The sequence below is a fragment of the Colobus angolensis genome, unplaced genomic scaffold (assembly GCF_000951035.1).
Source record: "Colobus angolensis palliatus isolate OR3802 unplaced genomic scaffold, Cang.pa_1.0 Scaffold292, whole genome shotgun sequence".
Taxonomy (NCBI): domain Eukaryota; kingdom Metazoa; phylum Chordata; class Mammalia; order Primates; family Cercopithecidae; genus Colobus; species Colobus angolensis.
Window position 1 is genome coordinate 380,428 of NW_012116177.1, and position 14,537 is coordinate 394,964.

The window sequence follows — 14,537 nt, forward strand, 5'->3', positions numbered from 1 at the left end:
GTGATCCACCCACCTCAGCCTCCCAAAGTGCTGGGATTACAGGCGTGAGCCACTGCACCCGGCCAGGTGTTGACTCTTTATCCAATTTTCCAGTCTGTTTCTTTTAATTGGGGTATTTAGCCTATTTACATTTAAGGTTAATGTATGTGTGTATATATATATATACACACACACACATGAGGTTAATATTGTTATATGTGAACTTGATCCTGTCATTATGATGTTAGCTGGTTATTTCACCCATTAGTTGATGCATTTTCTTCCTAGCATTGATGGTCTTTACAATTTGGAATGTTTTGCAGTGTCTGGTACTGGTTGTTCCTTTCCATGTTTATTGCTTCCTTCAGGAGTACTTGTAAGGCAGGCCTGCTGATGACAAAATCTCTCAGTGTTTCCCTGTATATAAACAATTTTATTTCTCCTTCACTTATGAAACTTAGTTTGACTGGATATGAAATTCTTGGTTGAAATTATTTTCTTTAAGGATGTTGAATATTGGCCCCCACTCTCTTCTAGCTTGTAGGGTTTCTGCAGAGAGATCCACTGTTAGTCTGATGGGCTTCCCTTTGTGGGTAACGCAACCTTTCTCTCTGGCTGCCCTTGACATTTTTTCCTTCATTTCCACCTTGGTGAATCTGATAATTATGTCTCTTGGGGTTGCCCTTCTCGAGGAGTATCTTTGTGGTATTCTCTGTATTTTCTGAATTTGAATGTTGGCCTGCCTTGTCTAGCTTCAAGTCTTTAGAGGTCTTATCCTCTCCATGCCATAGTTCTGTCTCCTTGGTTGATTTACCTGAAACATATTCCTTACTGAGATTTTGAGACAGATTTTTGCCTTCTTCACCTGGGCTTAAGTGTGGGTCTGGCTTGCTAGTGGTCTTGCTGACTGGAGAGTGGGAGTGCTCTTACTTCATTCTGCACTCTACATCCCTGTTCTGAAGGTCAGCAGCAGATAGAAACTGCTCTTTCCCACTTTTGAAAGACTCCATATTCCATAAGAGTTTCTAAATGAATTTCAAGTTCCAGCTTGAGAAAGCAGAAATAAGATTGAAGAAAGCCAGTAAGTGTTTTTAACCTTCCCACCTAAGAGTAGTAGTAATTTTGGTAGTGCTGCTAGAAGTAATTTTGCTAATAGCAACAAAGCAATAATAATAGTAGTAGTAGTAGTCATCATCTTTGTCTTAGTAGTAGTTAACATTTATTGCCCCTTTTTACAACCAAATATGATTAAAAGTTCTGAACATACATTACATGATTTAAACCTTGCAATGACCCTGTGAGGTGAGTCTGTTACTGTTTGTCTTTTAGGGCTGAAGACGCTGAGGCTCTGCAGGTGAAGCAACTTGCCTGAGTAATAACACGGAGAATTGGTATTCAAAGCCAGGTTTGATTTCAGCACCTGAGTGTACCACTCCACATTCTGGAATACATTAATTGGCTCTTGGGGCAGAGGCCACTGACTCAAATGCCTATAGGAGCCAGGTCGGAAGTAAAAGTTGGTGGACAGGGCCCACAATTAGGAAGACGGCAGTTTAAGCTAGATGATAAATGGCAATTGACATTCTTCCTCAGTGTTGGGGTGCTATGAGGCACAGTGGGGACTGGAGTTTTTGGAGAACATATGTCCTATCCAAAAAAAATGATAGTTACTTAATCCAGCAGTTGTTCTCACAGAGAAATAAACTTTTTAATACAGAAATTTTAAAAAGATGATGAAAACATGGATTTTGTATAATATTTCTCAATTATTAAATATTGGCATTGGATGCAAATGAAAAGGTAAACAAAACACTGTGAAGGTTAAAATAATTATGTCTGGGGACCAAGTAGGGCCTGATGTGTTACTTCTCTCAGGGAAAAATTTTGGAACATTCAAACCATGTGAATGAGTGATGACACAATACAATAAGAGATATAATGTTCCGTATTGGCCAGTGGTTGGACTGTCCTTAGCCGTCCATCAGCGATTTCTTTACAGAAGACTCTGGGGAAATCCCAGTTTATTAAATGCTGTATAAAGACTGAAAGAAATCACATAAATAATAATGATTCTATTCTTAAGCCCCTACTGTGTGCCAAGCACTTTGTATAGCTATTTTATTAATTTTAATTCCCATAACATTCCTGTTAGCCATGTGAGAATAGATATTTGAGAAGTCAAAAAGTAACAGCAGCAACTTGCCAAAACGTATGTCTCTAGCAAGGGGGCAATGTGGGGTGTGAATCCGGATTGCATGATTCCAGAGCCCTTTGTCTTCCTGCACAGCTCTGCTGCCTTTACAGTGACATACTGCTGTGAAGTTTGCATTATGCTGGATCTCACATAGGCAGGGAAAGGCTATCCATGTTGTTCAGCATGACTTTCAGTTTCAACAAAGAGATTCCTCTAATTAAAATTATCTTTGTACACTACCAGAAATTATTCCCTTTCACATTATCACTCAGCCTGAAATTTGAGCCTTTACAGATTTTTTAGTGTTAGCAAGCATACTCCTGTGAAAGTGCCTGCTTAAGCAATCTTTCCTTCATTCACGTGTTAACATGAAGTTAATCAGATTATATCCTTCAAACAACTAGCTGAGATCATGGGAATTTCTCTGGACAGCAGGGAGGAGGAAGTGGCTCTTCAGAAGTACGTGTCATTGATTAGATGGGGTGACCAGACTGTGGAAGTTGGGATAGGCCCTGTGTGCCATGGGCAGGTTTCTGGCTGCTTCAGAAGCAGGAGAGTGGGCACAGAAGTTTGTTAATTATGTTACCTTTTGCCTAGATCTGTCTTCTCAACTAAACAAAACCAAAACCACATTATTGGCTGGTGATTTTTATCCTATTATATTTATGGTACAGAAATGTAGCATTCTTTTTTCTTTTTTTGCTGTGAATTAGATTTTGAATATCTTTTATGTTTCTAAAAACTATTATCTTTAGAAAATTAATGTTCTTTTTTCCCGATTAAGGAACAGACTCTGTCAATAATTAAAGAGAAAACAAAGCTGAAGAAATACTCACAAAATAGCTGTCTCTAAGGGATAGGATTATGGACTTTTAATGTATTGTTTGAATTTTTTTATAATAAGATAACTCATTTTAGAAGGAGAACAAACAATAGAGTTTTGGTGTTGGAGGAGGGTGAATGAAAAAAGTCTTAGTTGTCAGGGTGTAGTCAGAATGAGGTGGGCAAGTTTTGCAGCCTGTGAGTTAGAATCTGTAATTACCTCAAGGAGAGGGGCCCTATTGAGGATATGAGGCTCATGAAAGGGAAGAGAGGAGGGGCTGGCTCTCCAAGTTTTAGTTGGTCTTTCCTTCTCCCTACTCCTGAAGCCCCAAGGAATGTGGGGTTTCTCCACCGTTTTTTTTTTTCCTTCTGGAAGTGAGAATGAGAATTCGGAAGAATTCAGGGTGATTCAGTGCTTAGAATTCCCTGACATCTGTTAAACCTTAGCACTGACTGTTATTTATTAGACAGCTTTGCCCAAAACAGCCCCTAAATGTTTACTATGCAAGCCTTGCTAGAGTTTACTCCTGCCTTCTTGTAACCTGAATCCTATCTCCCAACTTTTCAGAAGTCTCAGAATAGTTCTATTTTCTTTCCCTTTTTATTCATTTTGGATATCAGCTATGAAAAATTTTATTCTTTCATTTGGTTCAGATGCAGCTTGGGATCCTCAACTCATTTCCCTATTTATCTGTCATTGGAAATTGTTGCTTTGCCTTACTATAGTATACTGTCTCTCTGCAAATTCTGAATTTTCCAGGAGTAGAATATATGCAAATATTTTGCATTTATTAGTGTATAATAACTAAGCTTTACCCTCTGTAAATAAACTCAAAACTGGTGAACATTGGTTGTAAGTGAAATGAATCAGGTGATACTGACTTATCCATTTGAACCTTAAACACACCTCTTTGGTCAGTCTTCAGAATCCCTTACTGATATTGAAGAGTAAGAGCTCTACAAAGAAGAATATTAGAGTCTAGGAACTCAGAAGGCTCTTTGGTCATTAAAGGCAAAATGACAATCACATCCTTTAAAATCAAATTTGTTATGTAATTATTCCATTTGTCTATCCCACAGATATCTGGTACTAGGAAAGACTTTTATGGGTGAAACTGTTCTATTCTTTGTAATACTGTTGGAGAAAAGACCTATTTATTTAGTTGCCAAGAAAGCTTTTCTATAGCAGTGTCTTTTAATATGACATGTTCCTCAATGATTTCTCTTTAAAAATCCATCCACCTCTGTGATCTGCTCTCTTGTCAGCTCATCTATTTAATTTTGGCTGCCCTTTCTGAAATTGAAGCCATCAGTGTTCTTGGCATCAGCAGATTTCTGTCAATCCTCTTTTTATCAGTTTTTTTCTCTGTCTATATCTGAGGCTGCCCACTTGGCCCCCTAACCTGTAGTCACACAGAATTGCTTGCTTGTACTACTTCAAGCATATCCCACCCTTGTGGCCCCTTCACTCAAATATCTCTGTTTTCTAAGACCTTCTCTTTCCCTATAATTGGTGAAGGGATTAGAGACTGCTGTTAAAGACTCACCTTATATATCACCTGTCTGTCTTTCTCCACCTTGTCCCTCCATCCTAAGCAAAATTAGGCTGTCTGCCTTTTGTGCTCCAGTAGCATAGCTACGATATCATGATCTCTGCCTCACTCCACAGACCAGAATTCCTTCATGTAGAGTACAAGATGATCCAGGCAGTGTTAGACCTATTTATATTGATTTGAAATCTAAGGCAATACAGTAAGCTTTTCTAATCTTTCATGTATACATCCATCCTGGCACCTTCACTCAGTCCCGCCATTATTCCAGGTTTGCTCTCACACATTTGCTCATATTCAGCGTATTATTTTTATCTGATTTTAAGAGGATTTACAGATTATGTTACCTTTTTTTAAAAACTAAAACTACCTTCACAAGATGGACAAGTATCTTAAATACATTCCTACAAAAACACCCTGACTTGTAGATAATACTTGTAATGTAAGCACAACACATGACAGGAAAAAGCCAGAGCTGACTCCTCTATACTGCTACGAAGACTTTGTCAGCAATAGCGTGGCATGTGGTTGTGTGAAGTCATGTGCAGTGTCTCTGACATCAGGCCCATCACAGTAACAGCAATGGTAGCAATCCAATAACATCTTATAGAAGATTTAAAATGACTCAGGTAATTTAAAATATAGATTTATATCCGTATTTCACTATTGCTGTCTAGTAACATTATCTTAAGGGTTTATTTTGCCCTGAGAGAGTAGATAAAAGTAATATAGCAATACAAATAATTTATATAGTATATAGTAATGCAAATAATTTATAATAATTATAATAGTTTACAAATATAGGTTTAGTATCCTTTATCCAAAATGCTTGGGACCAGAAGTATTCTGAATTTTGGATTTTGGAATATTTGCATTATACTTACCAGTTGAACATCCCAAATCCAAAAATCTAAAATCTGAAATACTCCTCCAGTGGACAATTTTTGAATATCATATTGGTGCTCAAAAGTTTCAAATTTTGAATATCATATTGGTGCTCAAAAGTTTCAAATTTTGGAGCATTTTGGATTTTGAGATTAGGATGCTCAACCTGTAATATTCATTATTGACAGAACATGCTAAAAAGTATATTAGTAGGCATATGTAATAAAAAAGTAACAGACCACCACTATGAATTTAGAGATGAATGCCCAGAGCTGAATAGAGACTGTATTGTTTTCATCTTTGTAGCTCAAGCACCTAGCACAATGACTGGACCATATTATGTGCTCAGTAAATATTGAGTGAGTGAATAAATCAACAGAAGAACAAGTATAGGTCGGGGAGTGTTCTGCAGAGAGACTCTACCTGGTATAATATCCAACTAGAGGTGACAAACCAAGATGAAAGAATCTGATGACTCAGATGTGGGAAGTGGATTTATGCCTGAGTATGCAGTGAAATTATGACCCTACTGCAGTGTGAATTTATCTGGTGAAGTCATCACTTCCTATCTCATGGGGAAAGAGAGATACTGCCAGTTGGGAAGAATCAGGGACTCTTCTTCATTTGATTTCACCCTAAAACTGCCCCCTCTTTTTCAGATCCTCCTCCAGGTCTCATCCCCTCACCAAGGAAGCTTTATTGCCTGAAATGCTCACCTGAATTACTGAGTGGTTTTACTTATGTCTGTGTAATCACAGTCCCAAAGCTATTTTCTGATAAATGATTGCAACTTTACTTACATAATTCTGCAAGCCTAGGCCTCATCCTTCAGTATAAGTGAAAAGAATCTCTCTAATTCATGTCATGATATTGCAATACAAATTTCACCTTAGGACTCAATTGTTTTACTTTTTAAGAGTTACTTATCCTTGGATGTTGTGGGTTCCTAATAGAGGGATCCGTTAATTATTTTTATTAATAAGTAATAATAAGTGCTGAGGCAAGCAATATGGACTAGCAATATACTTGTGCTTTTAGAAATAAGGAAAGATATCATTTTTCTAATATTTTAATAGAGCAGAACAATTTCAGCATCTAGTAGTAGAAAATAAAGCCTCATTACTTGGGTAGCAAATGTTTAATTCATCTATGTCATCTTGATTAAATGTTCTCTAAAATTTTATAGTTATAAGGTTACCATGTATGTTTCAGGAGTAGTAATATAGGCATTTCACAAGTAATACTGATCTTTTAATTAAGTGTTCATGATAAATATAGAATATACATTTTGAGCACAAATATTTTTTATTGCATTATTGGGAAAGAGTTGCAACCATCAATAACAAATGGAGCTTGCCCTTCTGTAATTTACTCTTCATAATCACAAGAGGCCACTGACAGTAAGCACCATGAAAGCAAGAAGCATATCCTTTCACTAACCATTGTAGCCTCCATGCATAGTAGAGTGCCTAGCATGTAATAAGAATACAACAAATATTTAGTCAAATGAATGAATGAAGTATGTGTATGTTCACCCCTGGCACTAGCCATGTGTTACACCTTTGCTTGCCCATAAAGGTAAGTCTCAAATAATATTGTATAGGGCAGTGTTTTCAGTTTCTGATCTGGGGAACCTTGGTGCTCTGTGGAGATGCTGAGTGGTTCTGCCAATAGCAAATTGCTTTCTGTCGAACCTTTACCTGCTGGAGTGTTATTTGTCAGGATTCTTAGTTACAATGCAATCTACCTTAAGAAAAAAAAAAAGATTTATTGGCTTAGAAATACCAAAAAAGGTAGAGCAAAAGACACCAGGGAAAGGCTAGAATGCAGCCTGGGTCCCAGAATGAACATCACCTTTTCATCTCTCAGCATGTTGGCTTCATGCTCACTGCAGACCAGTTTTTTCAGTGGGAAACATAACTTATGACAGCTGTTAAGCTTTAGTATGTCTTAGATCCCTAGTCACTGGTTAAAGACTGACTTCAGGCTTTCTTTGGCCTCAAGTTTAAAATTTTGGAGAAGGAATTTTGTTTACAAGAGTTTGGCTATTTAAAACGAGTTTCAGAAATTTCTGCTGTAACAATTAATTTGCAGCCCCACCACTCTTTTTTGAGTCTCCCACTTTTATCCCCATCTGTTCTTTCTCAGCATCATTTCCCTAATTCCAAACTTGGACTCTTGGCCCAGTCTTTCTCACTTCTTAACTCTCTTCCTGGCCTATTTGGCTCTTAGCTTTCCTGTTCTTTGTGTCTTGGTATGTCGTTTGGTCCTTCTATCCCTTTGTCTTGACTGAAGACTCATTTCCCAGAGAATCCCCTTCCAACATTTTGTCCGGGAGGAATTGAGCCATATAATGTGTAAATTTCAAGATTATATAAACCATGCTGTTTTAAGTCTTCCTTGTACTTTCAAATGGTTTTCACTAAAGGACAAAAGGTAGTTATTTTATATCTACTGTAGTCCTAAGCAGCATATAGGGTAGAAGTTCTTAAAATAACTTCTTTTGTAAAGTGGGACACCTTCAGTCATTAGGCTAGAATTTTCTCTGATGCAAGTGCTAAGAAATGACCTTGATCAGTAAAAAGGTACATACATATTGAAGCATGGGAATTACCAATATAATCTTTCTTTTCTGTTTCTGGAAAGGCAATTAAGGCTTCTACTCCTCCAGCAGCCAGTGCAAAGCCTGCCCTGAGTCGGATTTGACAATAGCATTTTAAAATGACCAGAGGAAGTGGAAGACTAATTTAGAGCAGGACATTTTATCTGCACTACTCCACTTAAACTTTTGTGCTGAAATTTTTTAATGTGCAAAAATTGTCTTCGAAATACATTTTGAATCTTGAGAAAATAATTACAAATAAAGTCAGAGAGAGAGCAGGATGAATTCTAATCAAAGAGGACATCTTTGCAAATAAATAGGTAATGTTGTGGTCCTACAGAGCATTTTTCACTTAGCTCTATGGTGAAATGATTTTAAAATGAAGAAAGATGAAGTTTTACTTTAATTAGTTTGTGAAGACATGGATAAGTGCTTTTGAAAGAATAATTATCTGGCCCTTCTTTTAAGAGAATGTGAATTGAGAATTGTAGTTGATCTGGGATCAGCCCCATTGACTTTGTCACAATTTTGTCATGTTCTGCAGTAAATTAGCATGAATTCTGTCATACGTAAACTTCATTTGATTTTCTTTTGTTTCTTTTTCATTCTTGTTTTGTGTTTTATTTATTTAAAATAGTTGAAAGGAGTTCTGGCTAAAACCAAATTCATTGAAGGACTATTTGGTCTTTTTATATATTTCCTCGAGTCATAGAGAGAATGAAAAATATATTATTATGTTATACAAATGTGTTTCTCATACTGGGGACCACCAACATATGCTGTGAGGTTTTTAAGTTCTCTATGAGAATTTAAATATTTTGTGTTATTTCAAACATAATTTTTAAGAAAGAGTATGTGTAGTTTAAATCCATCCACAGAATATTGATGCCTATTTTTGTGTCTGTGGATTTATGACATTAGTGCCAAGACAGTCACCTATGTGACAGTATCTACATTTTAATATATTGCTTCTCAAATCAGGCTCTAAGAATCACAGAACCTCTGGACATGTTTTCAGGCATCTGCGACTACCTTTGTAATAACATTAATAACTAATATTTTCAGATGATATTTTTGACACCAGATATCTTCTAAGAAGTTTTTATGTATTATCTGCTATAATCCTCACAACTCTAGAAAGTATTACTATTTTCCTCATTTTAAAGACAGGAAGAGGCCAGGTGTGGTGGCTTACACCTGTAATGCCAGCACTTTGGGAGGCCCAGGCGGGTCAATCACCTGAGGTCAGGAATTCGAGACCAGCCTGGCCAACATGGTGAAACCCTGTCTCTACTAAAAATGTAAAAATTAGCTGGGTGTGGTGGTGGGCATCTGTAGTCTCAGCTACTTGGGAGGCTGGGCCAGGAGAATTGCTTGAACCCAGGAGGTAGAGGTTGCAGTAAGCCAAGATTGCACCATTACACTCCAGCCTGGGCAACAAGAGTGAAAATCCATCTCAAAATAAATAAATAGATAAAATAAAGATAGAAAAACATAAACACAAAGAAGTTAAGGAACTTGCCAAGGGCGTTAGAGCTGGGGTTTGAGCCCCCGACTCTAGCTCCAGAGTTCATGCTCTTGAATACTGTGACCTTTTCCTCCCTGGTGAGGATAATGGGTACTGTCCCCTGCCTTTGTCATTGGTTACCCATAATTATGAGGACTTAAAAAGTAACTGCTTTCATTAATTTGATGAATATGGGTTTCAATTTCTTGGAATAACAAGACTTCGGAAAATGTTGACTGGCTTCTATTCTAAGGGTATGACTACTTAGAGAAGGAATTTGTGTATCAAACATTTTTAGAGTTGTCAATAGAAAACTGTTAAGCCATAATAGCAACAAATTAGAGAATTTCTGTTGGTGTGCATTATCCATATAGGAAGAAAACAATGTTTCCTCTACCCAATTTCCTTCTCTTCTTCCTCCCTTCCTAAACTTTCAGTCCTAAATCCATTATAAGGAGCAGAACAGTGCTGGTCTCTACACTGGAACTAGGAGGGAACTGCAGTGGCCCGAACTATGGTGTTGGAGCCCAAAAAGGGGAAAAGAGGGCATTTGTTTAGGAAGGCTGACCTTCAGTGGGTCAGAAACCAGTGCGGGTAAGGATCACATTTATGTGTAAGGGAAGCCTGATATGGGTGTCAGAGCTCAAGCAAGGTGGGGGTGGAAGAGGTACCATGAATGGGTGTGTCAGTGCCCAAGCAGAGTGAGAAGAGCATCATCATGGAGGGACAGCCTGACATGGGGTTTTGAAACTCAAATGGACTGGGAAGCATGTTCATGCAGTGGGGTAGGGGGCAGAATGGGGAGTCAGAGTGAGGACGAAGTATATTTGGAAGAGTAGAATCTGCCATGGAATATTGTAGCTCATGTGAGTGAGGGCAGGGGAGCACCTGCTATGGGCTCTTGGGACCCAAATGGGATAAGGGAGGCATCTGTGTAGAAGAGAGGTGGTATTAGAGATGAGGGATGAGATTTTATATAGGGAGTTGATCAAATAAAAGATAAAAAGTTAATGGCAGCTGGGCTTCTCACTGTTGGAGAAGGAAGTTACAAATATAGGAGAGGAGACAACTATAATGAACCCTACATTGTTGTATTGCAGTTGGAGATATCAGTGTATGTTCATAGATATAGATATAAATGTGTGGGCCTGTGTTTTCTAGCTTTGCCTACTGGGTGGGCCTAGAAGTAGTGACATCTCGATGACCATGATCACATCTAGTGCCCAAATTTTGCCTTCTAATGCCATTCTCCAAGGAACCAGAGGTCCTTGGAAAAATATTTGATCTGGACTGTGACCAGCAAAGACCCAGAAGAGCCTGGAAAATTATGTTGTGACAGAGAGAAAGAAAGGAAATGTTTAAAGAAAGGTTTCAAAAGAACATGGAACTCCACAACCATATATGTATTTTTTATAGTCCCATTTTTGTCCCTGCAAAGACACTTGTTATATGGCTGGAATGTAACCATGAGTTTGAATTGATTGCCAGAGATTCACTGGCAAAAACTAGGACAAGAATGGGGCAGATTGTTGGAGCTAGAAATGGGTGAAAATTAAAGGTGAATGAAGGTGAATGCAGATTGAATATGGGGGGAGGTACCATATGTAGGAAGGAGTATGGAAAGGATGAGGGAAAAGTCCCTGAAGGAGAAATGGACAATTTGGTGACTTCAGGGCCCCTAGGCATTGATTTTTTTAAAAATCAAGAATTGTGTCAGGGAATAGTATGAGGTAGAGAAAACTAGCCTGGTTGTTGAATCTATGAAAAGATGATAGTTCCAAAGATTATGGAGTTTGGAGCATCTCTCTTTGGGTTGAGATGATGGGGAAAAAATTGTTCAAGCTGCACTTGTAGTACATCTGTTAATTTGAAATTTAAGTTATGGGAGGCTACAGCTGAAAAAAGGAGAAAAATTAATCTGTATTGCAACCACAGTGTATATGGTTTATTTGCCTTCAGGTACAGGGAAGCAGAGATGGTTACTGCAGTAGTTCTTAAACTAGACTAATTATGAACATTTCTTGGTGAGCTTTGAAAACAAATACACAATCTCCGAAATTAATAGCAATCACTGGTATGGTAAAAAGGGTGAAACCAGTTGTTTCAAAACATGGTTTCTCCATTTTCTAAAGGTGCATTCTTGAACAAGTTGCTTAACCTCTTTGAGCCTCAGTTTTTTCACCTGAAAAATGAGACTAATAGCAGCTGTTTTATAGTGTTATAATGTATGCAACAGGTGGTCTCTAATTACCTCCTGCATCAACTCCCCGCACTGCCCCCCAACCGCTGATACATACTTTGTATTCTGGGATGCTTCATATTGTTGCTAAAACCAAGCAAAAGCCATACTCTAGAATCTTGGCTGAGAGTATAATATAACCAATTTAGTATAAAGGGGACAACACATTAGGAGTGAGAGGCCAGACCCCACTATTTTGCACTTTAAGGCTTGGATGAAGCTGTAGCACAGAAAACCAGGGAGACAGTGCAGAGGCTTCCTTCCCAGGATGCCCTTGTTTTGGCAGATAGGCATGACCTAGATGTTACCATAGACAGATGGCAACAGGGTATGCTCTCTTGCTTTTCAAGAGACCCTATCTTGCGAAAGGCCACCTCACATTCCAGGAAGAAGGCTGGGTCTCCCTAAGAAGTTGCCAGACGCCTTGTTTGACCTACAGCAATGTCAGGAGGCTAAGACCAATTGTGACATGCCACAGAAGCTTAACTGTAATTAATATCTTCTTTTATATATCTTTGTGTATACCTTTGGTTATATCATTAGGATGAATTCCTAGAAATGGAAGTACTGGGATTTCTATATACATTTTAGCAAATTGCCAGAAGTTTCTACCAATGTCTATTTCCTTAATGGTTCATTGGAATGTTATTTTGCTATGCCCTTGGCTTGCTGTGGCATTGCTATTTTAAAGATGTCTGTGAATTTGTTCAATTATACATAATAATATCAGTTAATACATGTATAGTGCTATGTGCCATGCCCTGTTTTAGTACTTTACATGTGTAGTATAATTCTAGGAGGGCCCCCAAGATTTCCTGCCCTCTAGCACATATGGTCTGTGTGATTCCCGGTAGCCTGAATATGTTGAGCTATCTCTGCCATGACTGTGTTACATTGTATGGCAAGAGATTTAGCGATGTAATTAAGGTTCCTGATAGTTTATCTCAAAATAGGGGAGATTATCCAAGTAGGCCTGATCTTGTCACAAGAGCCCTTTAAATTTAGTTCTAGAGAAAATTAGAGATCCAAAGCATGAGAAGGAATTGGCATGAGGGTGATTATCCATGCCTGCCTTTGAAGATGGAGAGGGCCACATGAGGAATGCAAACAACTGTGGTCACTGACAACTGTCCCTGGCTGACAGTGAGCAAGAAGTGGGAACTTCAGTCCAATAGCTACCAGTAACTGAATTTGACTGACTTTAAGAATGAGCTGGAAAATGGGTTTTCCCTTAAGGTTCTGGAAAATAACTCAGCCAGGTGATTCCCTGATTTCAGCTTTATCAAACTCTGAGCAAAGTCACGCCATGCCAGACTTCCGACCTGCAGAACTGTGAGCTAATGAATGGGTATTGTTGTTTAAAGACATAGGGCACAGAAACCAGCTTGAAGGGGTTTCCACTGGCCAAATTTGGGATTTGAGCATCAAATAAATAAATACAGTAACAGTTTGTAACCCATTTGTTTTGGTCCCTTCTTGCATTACTATAAAGACCTACTTGAGAGTGGGTAATTTATAAAGAAGAGAGGTTTAATTGACTTGCAGTTCCACAGGCTGTACAGAAAACATGGCTGGGGCAGCCTCAGGAAACTTGTGATCATGGCACAAGGTGAAGGGAAGGCAGGAATGTCCTCATGACTGGAGAAGGAGGAAGAAAGAATGAAATGGGAGGTGCTACATGCTTTTAAACAAACAGATCTCATGAGAACTCACTCTATCACAGAGCAGCAAGGGAGAAATCCACCCGATGATTCAATCACCTCCCACCAGGCCCCTCCTCCAGCACTGGGGATTACAATTCCACATGAGATTTGGGTAGGGACACAGAACCAAACTACATCACCATTGAATAAGACAAATCTACACAGATATGAACAAACAAAAACATATATGTTTAACGAGAAATTAAACTTCATTAATTTCAAAGTACCTCTCCACAAAATACAAGTAGGAAGAAACAGTAACTTTATAGTGGAGAAACCTGACAGGCACTACCTTAATTAAGCAATCAAAGTCAACAGCATCAGTAACGGACAAAGGGAAATCAGGTAATACAATGAGAAGAGCACAGCATCACTTCTGTGATATTCCTGCCAGATGCATGTTCTGGGCCTAATCGTGAAGAAACATCAGACAAACCAAAATTGAAGGACATGCTACAAAATAACTGGCATGTAATCTTCAGAAGTGTCAAGATCCTGACAGTCAAAGACTGAGTAGCAATTCTGGGCTGAAGGGGACTAAAGAGACATGACAACGATATGCAATGCTTGTTTCAGAACTGGAGCCTTTTTCTATAAAGGACATTATTGGAACGTTGGCAAAACGTGATTGAGATCTGAGGATTGGTTGATAGTAATATTATTGATGTTAAATCTCTTGTTGCTGCGAGTTGTCTTGTGGTTATGTAGTAGAATGTCCTTGTTTGCAGGAAAGACACCCTCAAGTATTCAGGAGGGATGGGAAATCAGGGCAACAGTTTCCTCTGAAATAGAACCTTCCTTCAGAAAAATAAACTTCCTTATACTCTACTTGCAACTTTTCTATAAGTCTGTGATTATTTCCAAATATAAAAACATAACAAATTTAAAAAAGAAAAGAAAATTTCTTTCACTGAAAATTTATAAAATATGGAACACAAAGAAGAAAATAAAAATAAATCTATTCACATTGATTACTACTACTCCACTTTGGTGTATAGCTTTGCTGTCATTTATTATACATCCACGCACACACACACACACACACACACACACACA

At 38.2% G+C, this 14,537-nt stretch overlaps 1 protein-coding gene across 3 annotated transcripts in view; it reads left to right on the top strand.

Annotated features, from left to right (window-relative positions):
- CCDC148 (coiled-coil domain containing 148) overlaps nt 1-14,537 on the top strand; it is a 274,146-nt gene that overhangs the window by 49,442 nt on the left and 210,167 nt on the right. Inside the window, exon 2 of one of the 3 annotated variants that reach the window (XM_011949185.1) lies at nt 4,665-4,747. The exons of the other annotated variants lie outside the window; for them this stretch is intronic. The gene's annotated coding sequence lies outside the window, so the exon portion shown is untranslated. The remainder of the gene's footprint in view (nt 1-4,664; nt 4,748-14,537) is intronic. 3 annotated transcript variants of the gene reach the window in all.